Here is a 12,949-nt window from a genome sequence, read left to right on the forward strand (position 1 = left end):
AGTGAGAACTTAGATTATGAAAATGAACAAAATAGTGATGTGAGTAAACAATTAGATGATGAATTAGAGAAGGAGATAGTAAAAGAAAAGTTGGACTTAGTACTAGGTGAAGCTTCAGTTGAGACTCCTAAGAGTGATGAAATTGGTAGATGTGAGAGACGACCTGGACTAAGGGGAAATATAAAAAAAGTAATTAAGTTAGATCTATAAGATTTTAAATGTGTATTATGATTAATATTATTATGTTATTTTTTTTATTGTATTAATTATATTATGTTGATTATGTCTGTGTTATGATTATGTTATTACTAGGTACAAATCTTAGGGCAGAGATATGTAACAGTTTGGCTACACTGCTTGGCCGGCTGTTCTGCCTTATAGGTTATATTTTGTATTATATTAATTAATTATGTTGCTAAGAAATGTTGTAAAAGCACATTTACTCTTTTGTTCGGTTCTCTATGTAATAAAGTACTAAAGTGTCATTACTCAGGTGTCATGTGTGTAATTATTGTTTGGTTACCTCTACAATATTGTACAAAGTTAACATTATTTGTTAACTTTATTTAACTTCATTGATGTTTTAAAAATATCAATCAACTTAACTTTTAACCTAATTGAAAAAAAAACATAACTTAACTTATAACGAGTTAAAAATATCATTAACTTGCCCAGCCTTGGTACGAAGCTACAATGAACAAGTGCCTCAGTGCCATGGACCGTGGTGAACTTGCAATTTTTCAGAGGCATGTATTATATTAATATTTTTAAAATGTTTAAAATTTCATCCACTCTGTAGCACCAATAACCCGATGAATTCACTATCATATATTTGTAATTACCTGTTGTAGTTATTAGTAAATACTATAGTTAATACAAAAATTATCAACTATTTGCCACGACCCCATCACCACCCCTTGAAAAGTCAGGGGTGCCGCCTCTCGATTACCCCATTCGCCACGTCATTCTAAGAATATTGTCGGTTCTTTTCTAAAAGATAACTGGACGCTTAGTTGTGCACAAGAACAAATAAATTATTTATATGCGAAGAAAACAGAGTAATAAACTATAGTCTTGGAAAATTGTATACACATCATTGTGCATGGCGCAATATTTTTAAAGTTACCTTTTGCCCCATGATATAGGTGTAAAGAGGATACCATAGGTATATTATAAGGAAGCCCTAAACCCTAAACGCCATAAACACATAATTTTTGGATATTACGTACCTAGTAGCTCCACTTAGCCAGTTTATTAAACTTTAACATTTCGTTACAGATAGGTCAAAATTAAATTTTAACAAATCTTCTGAAATCAAACTTGAATCTTGTTTGAAATTTTTTTGAACTTTCGACATTTAAAAAATGTATTGTTAATAACCACTTTTAAAATATAAAACTAATTAAACACAACGAAAGATATACCAATTTACGTTTATACAGATTCTGCCGGTATAGTAGAGTACAAATTAGTACGTTTTCACGAACGATGAATATATAAAATATATATTATTATTAAAATGGTAGCAATAATGGCGTATGGTTACCATAATGTCTCGACTGTACATATTTTGGTTTATGATTATCAATATTGTTAGAAGATGACACTACAATTTAACATTCCAATAACCAATATGGAACATTATGATTTTTCTAGCCGTTCCATAAAAATCCAAAAAACTAGACAAGTTAACAACAATAATTCCCCTCAAGTATTTCTCCGATGAAAACCTAAACAAAATCATATTATTCAAGTATTGCATATATTCACAGTTCTTTTTGTTTTAGAGATTTTAAGTTCAAATTTGGACAAAATTATATATTTAAACGAAGAATAATGATTTTAGTTTAGTTTAAAGACTCAACAGTTAGTAGCAATTATAAAGTACTAGCTGATCCCGTGCACTTCGTCGCCCGTTAAATGTACCAACTCTATATGACTCGAACTTTGTTCAAATCGTTATTTAATATTCAGTGTATGGTGTTCAAAATTTATCTTAACTTTACCGTTGCCCGGAATAAAAATTATGATTCGCAGCATTTATATATTATCAGGTAGGCAATCTACCTGCGGTAAATCACGGACCCCGTGCTGTTGGAACGCAAGTGTATGATTCAACTATAAAGTATCAAAGTTATACCAAGTTTGTCGTATTCCACCTATGGTCGATTAATAGGTATAATCGATTAATACAAAATCCTAATCTTTTTTTTTTATCCGTTCCTAGATAATAAGATCATCCTTTTGGCACTATTTGTTGAGCGGCCAAGGTTTGATTTCCTTTTCTTAGGCATAATGTGACCAATAAAAAAAAAATCATAATAAAAAAATAAAAAATAATAATACAAATCAACAAACATGCCCGATTAACCAATAGCAACCAATTTATTATTATTTTAATAATAACTATCAACTATTTAGTTTATTTTTTTTTTGGACAGATGGCGCAACTGCTGTATTCTTAAAATCCAGATTTCCTACTTTCCGGTTGATTATTTTAAAATATTCTTTCTTGTAAACCTTCTCTGTGATGTCCTCTTTCATTTAAAAAAACTGCATGACAATTGGATAAGAAGTTTCGAAGCCAAACCGTAACAAAGATTTTCTCTTTTGCTTGATTTCAGTTTTATATATATAGATATGAATATAATAATATGATACGCGTATTATCTATAATAATAAAAAAATATTAATAATATGATAATAATTGACACGGTCCTCAGCACTCCTAAGTATAAAGTACAAGCATTGAAGCATGCATCATACCACTGACTTTTTAGAGCAGGAATTTTTTACTACAGTATTCAACATTATGAAGGTGGTTTCTGGTATCAAATTTAATCTAGTTTATACATCGGGGTTCAAAAATGGGAAAATCATACATTTATTAACAGGTTGGGATATTATAGCACTTAAAATTGCATAAATATGTGCTATAATATTACCTTAAATATCGCTAAATATGCGCTAAAAATATGCAATAAAAACAACAAAATATGCAAAAAAAAAAGGAAATTTATTAATTAATAATTTTTTAATCACTTACAAATTATTATAGGTAGTTGAAATAATTTAGTCACTCTAATCAGAATCCAAATTAATTGACTATACAACGCATTCAACGCTCGTTCGTTGATAATCAGCGATTAATAATAAGTAGAAGAAATCAACAAAAAAAAAACCAACAAAATGAGCAGATAACAAAAATTAGAACCAAATACCTAATACGAAATTACCGTAATAATTCGATTGACAAAAATCTAAAAACACGTTTACTAAAATATTAATTTTATAAAATATGATAGAATTTGATTCAAAAACAGGTAAAAATCCAAAAAAGTCTCAAAAAATCCATAAAAAGCAAGAGAAAATTTTTAATTTGAGTTCTCTGTATCATGAAACACATTTTTAGCTTACTCTGCTGGATTTTAAGCATCTCATAAGAAATATACAAATGCTATAAAATCCCAACCATGTTCATTAATATAATTGGAAAAACATAGAACAGCGGGATGACGGAAACATTTGTGCAATACCAGTTTTAGGTCGTAAATTCATATCATATTAAATAATTAATCATTAATAATTTCATTATTAATTATTTTGCACAAAATACGTACGCGTTTGGTTTTGTATGATTTTTATCTGATCTTTGTAGTATTCTTTTTTAAATTCTATAACAGAGAATTGTTTAAATTAAAATATTTTGGTACTATGATGAGTGAGAGTAGGAAAAGTTGACTAAGTACCTACCGCAAGTTTATAATAATAATAATTACCCTTCTGTAAGTCGAAAGGTGAGTAGGTATATACCATAGAGTAGTAGTTAGGTTAGGAAGCTTACCGGAAAGTAAAATTTAATTTTTATGAGCGTTTGAATTTAAAATTTTACGATATTAGATTTTCATTGGTAAATTAATGAATTAATTGTCATCTATCAACTTTTGATATTTTCATGTAATTCAAAAACGAATAATCCAAGACACTTGACATTTTTACCAAATGTTAAAATGACATTTTAAATGTTTTAAACCATTTTGACTCTTTTTCAGCTATTTACCTATAAGCTTACAAACGTGTCCACTCAGAATCGTTTTCGTATACAATGATTTATCATTGAATTAAAGTATAACTTATACACATCCATATTACAACGACATAATCGATAACTACTGCGCAGCAAATCAGAGTAGGTACTGGTCCAACTTTTTTAAAAATTTAAACTAGAAATATGATCTACTAATAAATTACTCGGCCATTTTTTCTTATCCATGATCGCTGTTACAAAAGAAAATACGTTATTAATGTAGTAGTTGAAAGTATAGGTTAATTAATGTTAATTTTTATAATACTTTAAATAGTATATCATTATAATATAATTTCAGGAATTTACTTTTTTTATCGCTACAGTTGACACCTACAAAAAAAATAACTAATAAGATACCTAGCGTTACCTACGTAATTATAGTTATATACTTATATAATATATTCAGCTATTACTAACTCAGATGATTTTAAATATTTTTTTTCTGCCAAGTGAAAATTAAAAACTGGCTGTGTGCCTAACTCGCCATAGCAAGAAAAATTTACAAACTTATTATTATCTTACGGACATTTAATGAAACATTTCAAAAACAGACTTATATAAAATAATAATATTATTTATTCAGGATTAATAGAAATAGAAATATGGTTAGGTATTATATTATATTATATTAAAATTTAACAAATTATTTCTTTTCTTAAATTGGTAGAATAATAATATTAGGTAGGTGGTACATGGTGTGCAGATGGTATGCAAATATAATTCTATGATATCAATCGTATGATTTACAATTTGGTGGTGAACATAGTTTGTTTGACATAAAATAATGTTATACTTGCACGGTACACTTATAAGATTAATTTATGTCGGGCATATATTTTTTTCTCTAGACTTTTTACACACTTACATGCATAAAAGGGAATACTTTTGTAGTTATGTACCATGATTCATCCTTTATCTGTGAATTTTGGTTAGTAAATAGGTACCTCCAAATCGACTTGTTTGGAGCTCAAAAAAAAATCATGGGGCGGGGGGGTGTAATCTTCAAAATTACCGACTAGAATTTGAAATTCAAAATTTTTGTTAACTATTAAGTTATTTTTAGTTGCGTATTATATAAGTTTATAATTTCTTTATTAGTTTATTACCTTAGTTTCAATTTTTAGTTTAAATTAAATTTTAAGCTGAATCTTAGAAATACCTAACTTATTATTTTAAATTTATATCAGAATGAAATAACGTCAACAAACATATAAAATAGGTAATAATTATAATTCATCACTTATTATTATTGATGCCAAATCATTATCTACATTATAAGAATCGTCCTCTTCTATCATAACCTATATAAATGTAAAATAATCTTAAAAATTTATTGTATTTGCATAAAATGTAGGTACCTAATTATTTACCAATGGTTTTAATCTAATTATTAAAAAATGTCATTAAATTTAATAAAAATATTATATTCTGAGTGAAACGAGATATTATGTATAATATTCTTAAAGCTTATATTTTTTATATCTATATTTAATCTATATAAATATAATCTATATTTCGTATATTATAAAAGTGATAAATCATATAATGTAGATACCTATAAGATATTTTAAGCCTTGAAATAAACAAGGTAGGTTTTAAATGAAAAATTACAATTTACAGCTTGTGGTACTTTCTAAGCCTTGTCCCGGAAAATAACTCGCGAAGTAAGCACAATTATTAAAATACAGAATAAGGTGTGCAACAGACTGTTATTTTCTTTGTCTATGAGTTGTACAGATGTCAAATACACACATTATATACGATACAAGATAATCGGTAATCTTCATCTGTTGAGTGTTTCTTCAACACGCGATTATCGCGTATTTTGGATATTCCAAAAAAATTTATAGTTTGGTACCCTGACTTGATAATGCATTATATAATATTATAATCGCCCGCCTCAACCGTCGCCGCATGCTTGGATAATATACTATATGGATGTAGCTTCAACGTATGAATTTTTTGCTTATATAAGGACGAGTCACCGAATTAGGTGATCGATTTTCGCAAACGCAATACAATCCCTCGCATAATTATCCATAGGTACAATAGGTATCTGTGGATAAATAAGCGAGAAGTCGCGTTGCAAATGCGTATATCGACCACCTAATTCGGTGACTCGTCGCTATATCAGCAACGTTTTTTTGTATTGATTTAATACGCTGTGGCTCCATCCATAGTATATGATCTAAGGTTTGGAGTAAAACCATTGAAAAGATATGACAAAATAAAACATATAACGCAACTCGATATTTTTCCTCTACAAGTAAAATAAATGAATTATAAATAATATGTTTTTGTTAATAAGTAGCCATAAGCCATAGCAACGAAAATCTTAGAAAAGTCAGTCAGAAACAAAAAACACTTAGGTATCCAACGATATCCATACATTTTTTTAAACTTTATTTATCTTTTACAAGATCTGAGTTCTGTTGATGTTTAATCAGTGAAATATAATTAATTTGCATTAGGTACCTAATCAATTAAAGTTACATTAAATCTATATTAATGTTAGGTAGGTATACTTACTGAAAAAATAATATGATTTAATGGCATTTTTGAATTTATTTTCACCTAATAAATACATTATACTCGTATTATTCTTCAATAATGTATTACACATTACTACATTAGTTATTTTATGACTTAGGTATAGGTATTTCACATTAGTTTATGATAATAATATTTGATATATTGCTCAATGACGGTGTCAGATTTTTTTTATCCAGGTTATCAGTGAGTAGTTTGTGTAAATGGTATAAGTATTTTTTCCAAAAAAAGACTGTTTTTCACCGCTCTCCATTGTCAAGCAAAAAAAAACACAATTTTCCATTTTTTCTAAACATTTCTTCGCTCTAACGCTAAATAAATTTCCCTCAAAATATTAAAATCAGTATGATAAAAAATAACCAATATTTTAGCCGGAAACTATAAAATTAACTGTTGTATTCCTGCTTGTATTATAATAATATACTTACCATATTCTATATTAATTATCTTTTCATCTTTTTTTGCTGTTCAAAAATAAAATTTTCCAATTTTATATTTATTAAACTCAATTAATATACCTACTTCATATTAGTATAGTTGTATTGACATTTTGGGTTATATTAGAAGATATAAATTCTGAATCTACTAATATTTAAAAACTAATAAAGAATTGAACTATACCTATTCATAATTTCTTAGTAGAACATTCAAACTGAAAATGCTTGTGTGACAACAATATGTGTGGAAAATCAAATGTATGATATAAAGCAGTGGTTTTCAACCTTTTTGGGTCCACGGCTCCTTTTGATTTTGAAATCAAATATACGGCTCCCATACGCAAATTTAAAACAAACAATTAATTTACATTATTCAATTCAACTTTATTCAATGACGAAATCTTTCGATTTCGAAAGACAGGTTGAAAACCACTGATATAAAGATAGATAAAATGTTAAAATCTTATACGTTTCCAAGGCCATCCCTGGTTATAACTATTTTATTCAGTTATTTATTATTTTTAATTTGAATGAAAATGGTAAGTATTTGTTACGTTAATAATATTATATACTTGTCTTTAGCTATTTAAGATTATGAGCAGAGTCATGAATGTATTGATTTTATGGTGTGTGCTTTTTTATTTTTATTATTTTATTATTTTTATTTTTTTGTTTCTGTCATTACCGTTTGGGGCAGTAAAATTGCTTCGACTTCCATCAATAGAATCTTGTTCAATGGGAAAATGAATCTAGGTGGTGCATTCTGGATATCAAAATTGAAAATTCTGAATAGTTTTCAAAAGCACAGGGATAAACAAAACAAAAATTAAGGAATAAGGTAATTTTTACGCAAAATCGGGTTTTGATCAAATCGATTTTGGTTTTTGGTGTAACTCAAAAACAAATTAACTTAGATACATGACATTTTCACTGAATATTTATATTATCCTTTTATATACAGCATAATATTTTCAAAATATTTTGATTCATTTTGAGCGGTTTACAGACATATTACCTCACCACTTACTCACCTGTTTGTATTTTTATAAATTTATCTGTTTAAAAAAAGATTTTTTTTATTCATTTGATATTAGTAGTTATGTTAGGTTAGGATTTTGTATTAATTGATTATATTAATAGGCGTTAAAGATACATTTTGAATACCATACACCGAATATTAAATAACGAATTGTACAAAGTTCGAGTCATATAGAGTTGGTACATTTAACGGGCAACGAAGTGCACGGGATCATCTGATATTAGTAGTTATGTTAGGTTAGAATTTTGTATTAATTGATTATATTAATCGATCATAGGTGGAATACGACAAATTTGGTTTAACTTTGATACTTTATAGTTAAATCATACACCTACGTACAAACAGCACGGGGTCCGCGATCTACCGTAGGTAGATTGCCTACCTGATAATATACTGCTGCGAATCAGAATTTTTATTCCGGGAAACGGAAAAGTTAAGATACATTTTGAACACCATACACCGAATATTAAATAACGAATTGTACAAAGTTCGAGTCATATAGAGTTGGTATATTTAACGGGCAACGAAGTGCACGGGATCAGCTAGTATAAATATAAGTATAATAGGTAAAATAAAATATGTAACATAAAAATGGTATGTGTCAGTGACTGAACATACAACACACGCCAAACAGTATGATGAGCGAGTGTCTTAACGTATCTACATCGAAATGCCCTATTGGCTATTTATTTGACAATTTTGTGGTTACCCCACATCTGTATAGCAATGCAAGTTAGGTAGGTATGTTCTAATAAGTAATTTTAATTTTTATAACTAGAAAGTGAATAGTGAAATACAATATTGATAGGTTGGACATGTGATTTTAATGATAGAATAGGTACTAAATATATTAATTGTATCTCTTGTTAACTACTCCAGATGGTGTGACTGGTTACCGTCTCTAGTGGTGGCTATCTGGGCGAGTACCTATAATCAGTGTTGGGCAGTAACGTAACTCAAATTACAAATTACTGTAACGCAATTTCTTTTTCAGTAACGCAGCAGTAATTTCATTACATTTTACTTACAGTAACGCAATTGTAACGCAATTACTTTTTAAAAGTAATTTCTATGAAGTAACGCACTAATGCGTTCTTTTCCACGTTACTTATTAAAATAATAGTTTTGAATGTAGTACAAAAATAAGCTAATAAGATATTCCAGAAAAATTAAAAATCAATTTTATTTACTTTTGATTCCGATAATAGTTAACAATATTATTAAACATTCCAGGAATTAATGTTATTACTTTCATTATCAGAAAGAAAAGAGTTCGGCTTAAAAATAAAATTTAATTAAAACGAATTATGATTTACGACTTATGAGTAAGCCACCCATCAACCTTTATGGCTATATGGCTATAGATACGAATTTAAAACTGATATACCTACCTACCGGCTACCACGATGTTAATGTGGTTCAAAAAAAATGATAACTGTTATCAGAGATTAAAAAAAAAAGTAACGTTATTTGTAACGCACTACCACGCACTACTTTATTTATGACAAAGTAACGTAACGTGATAAAAATAATTTTAGGTAACGCAAATGTAATTTAAATAAAAATATATGAAGTAACGAGTAACGTAATTCCATTACTTTTTAAAAGTAATTTACCCAACACTGCCTATAATAGTAGTTAGTTGTTGCCTAAAGGCGAGTAAGGCAAGTGATGTCTTTGCACGGTCTCTGCGATGTTGACCAGAGCCTTTCTTTTAGTGATTTACGAGTATATTTTAATAAAGTTGTTCTTGTTACGATTAAACGGTTGTTGGTAGCTGTTCTTTTTGTGTTTATTTCTTTCCTACCCTAGAAGGAAGTTAACACTATATTTCAAACATCATACATTTTTATTAAAAATGGTATTTGTGACTATTTAATAATAATATACTTGCTATCAATTGTTTTTATTATTTGTTCTATTAAAAAAATAATATTTTATAAATTTAATACAGACATTTACACTTATTGATATTATAATAGTGATTAATGAATAATAAATTAAACAATAAAAATGCATAGATGTGTTAGGAATTATATAGTAAAGTTGGTTTAATTTAATGTTCATTTTTCACTCACAAAAATTGAAAATAGTCAATTTAAATTTAACACCAAATTTTCCTTGTGTATGTGTGTGTGTGTATTATTTTCACATATAATTCAAGATTCCCTGACAACCACTGGTCTAAGATACATCTTTACCAAACGTAATAACTAATAAGTGTACCTATTCAATTAGCTTGAATTTAAACTATTTAATTTTTAAGCTTTAAGTTTAAATGTAAAATTGGTAACTTACCTGTACACACTAAAAGTAATGAAAGAAATTGTAAATTTAATAAATAATTTCAGAAACGTATTAAATTTAACCTTATTTCCCCCAAACTGGGACCTCATTGGGAAATCCACCTACGCCTGTTTAGGAATGTTAACACTGTGCTGAGGAGGTAATCGAACCCCAATCTTATCGGTAGTTTATTCGAGAGTATCACTGACAATCACGAGAGATATCTCCAGGTTCGATCTCCCGCCACGGTGGGGATCCATTTCAATACATCCGTGTAGGCTTGCCGTCTTGACGTGTCTAGTTATCCAGTATCCACGAGGTTGTCACCAGTAGGATAAGACGAATAAACATACCTACATGCACGAAATTAGGTGAATGCCAGCTATTTGGTGTCACGATTGCTCTTTAGATTCATTAACACTAGTTTAATACTGTATTGATAACAGTAATTGACGCGGTCATAATTCCACAGTGGTGCTACGTTGAATTATTTTAATGAAGTTATAGCATGTAAGCGTGAACCAAATTAGTAATATGGTGGGATCTGTGCGTTTTGCATCTCAAATAAATATGGACAATAATGATAACTCTAACAAAAAAATATGTGTTATTTTGGGTGGGATACGGTCAGTGGGCAGAAGTACTTTGGCGAACGCTTATTTAGTAAAATAGGCAGATACCCCCGATATCGTTATCGATTGGCCTTTGCTACACTCCAACGTGCCCCTCACGTCATTGATGGTCAAACTAGTATCGCGTTTAACAGACACGTGGTTCAATGGTTGACATGACAAGCATGGCACGTAGTGTGCAAATAGCATTTTAATGAAAGCAATGTTTACCCACGAGCCGCGGGGACTGCTTCAACGCCACCCTATGTTAACAGGGCGGGTTTATCTCTAATTTAGTGCAATTCAGACAGTGTTATTATTGTTATTCACTCTTGGAAAAATTGGACATGTTTATTTTAGGTGTAATTTGGACCTGACTAACTACGGTGGTTTTAGATGAAAGGCTAAATCGAGTCCAGATTTAAGCTAAAAGGGGGTAGCCAAAACCCTGACACTGAGATTCCGATATATTTTAAACACTTCATGTTCCCAATTATTACCACCGTCTCATAAATTGTCTTTGTTTTATTCTTACACATGTTTAGTCCCTTTCCTTCCAGCACTCATAAACATGCTTCAAATCACTTATTTACATTTTCTGTGGAACACAATGGTTTTCAACCTTTTTTGATTCATGTCACCCTTACCCACCAGTTTCCAACGATCAACACTGTATCACCTAACATAAATATATTAAGCAATTTGAACTGTACATCTTAAGGGAAAAATGTGAGCGCCTTTCATTTTATCAAAGTATTATGTTTGTATTATTATATTAATAATTATGTTCTTTTGTATTATGTTATTAAAAAAAAAAAAAACTAATAAATCTCTTTTTTTTTCCATGCAAATTGTAAGTAAGACCGGTTTGAAACCACTGCATTAACACAACATTGACATTTAACATCATGACATCATAAACATCATTTACCCTTATATATTACGTAATATTTTCAACAACTAAGAATACCAGGTAGGGACTCAATGTTGAACCCCCTTGCACCCTTATTATAAATTAGATAAAATAGTGTAAAAAATAGATAATTATAAGCTCACTTTGAACAGCTACAAATATATACACGTAAGTAATTGATTAGTGTTATGAGTTATAAGCTTTTAGAATAGGTTCTAAACTAATATTGTTTATAGGTTCATTTCCATACCCAATAAAATACTAATTTTAAACTAATTGAATTTATAAAATTTTCAACAAACATTTATTTGTACACAGTAAAACTTAAATTGCCAAAAATAGTTCTTTATGTGCGTTTTGTATTTAGAACTTGATTGAAATACGAAATATTATCTTTAGTTTACTTTGATTTTTAACAATAAAGACGGATGTAAAAGTGATTAAGATCCACGGACCACGGTGTAAATACACTATAGTAAAGGATATGCTAGTAAAGGATATTCAACAATAATATATTTTATAACTTAAATTAACCTTTTTGAAATATGAAGGGGTCTGTTTAGTATCATTAGTACCTATGAATATAATATAAATGTGCGTAATTAGTGGACTTACATTCATCTTCAATGTCAACATTTATAAAGATAAATATATGATTAGTACGTTTTGAAATAATTTATGGAAATAGTTTGTTTTGGTATAGATCTATAATTGGTATACAGTGTCTTAGTTATGATTTTGTTTTGGGAGGAAGGGCGGATTATTTTTTAAATAAACAACAGGTATGAGGTCCCACAATACCATAAACCTCAATGGTTTTTTTTAATAGTATATTTTGAACATTTTAAACACATTGTTTAACAAAACATTTTTTAATTTATACTATATAATCTATATATATATAATATATATCATCTTAAAAATATGTCTGAGCCGTCTCTGGCTATAAATATTTTATTTTATTTTTTTATGTTTATTTATTTTTTTACGGAATAAATCCATTTACAATATTAATATATAGTGTAC

The 12,949-nt window shown here is 28.7% G+C and overlaps 1 long non-coding RNA gene across 1 annotated transcript; it reads right to left on the bottom strand.

The window, feature by feature from the left end:
- Positions 1-7,063: 7,063 nt before the first annotated feature.
- LOC115033710 lies at positions 7,064-8,135 on the bottom strand. Its single transcript, XR_003839011.1, has 3 exons — positions 8,106-8,135; positions 7,760-7,859; positions 7,064-7,101 (listed from the first exon to the last, which is right to left on the bottom strand). It is a non-coding gene; the product is annotated as an uncharacterized LOC115033710 (long non-coding RNA).
- Between the last annotated feature and the right edge of the window lie 4,814 nt (positions 8,136-12,949).

Source organism: Acyrthosiphon pisum, chromosome A1 (assembly GCF_005508785.2).
Source record: "Acyrthosiphon pisum isolate AL4f chromosome A1, pea_aphid_22Mar2018_4r6ur, whole genome shotgun sequence".
NCBI lineage: Eukaryota > Metazoa > Arthropoda > Insecta > Hemiptera > Aphididae > Acyrthosiphon > Acyrthosiphon pisum.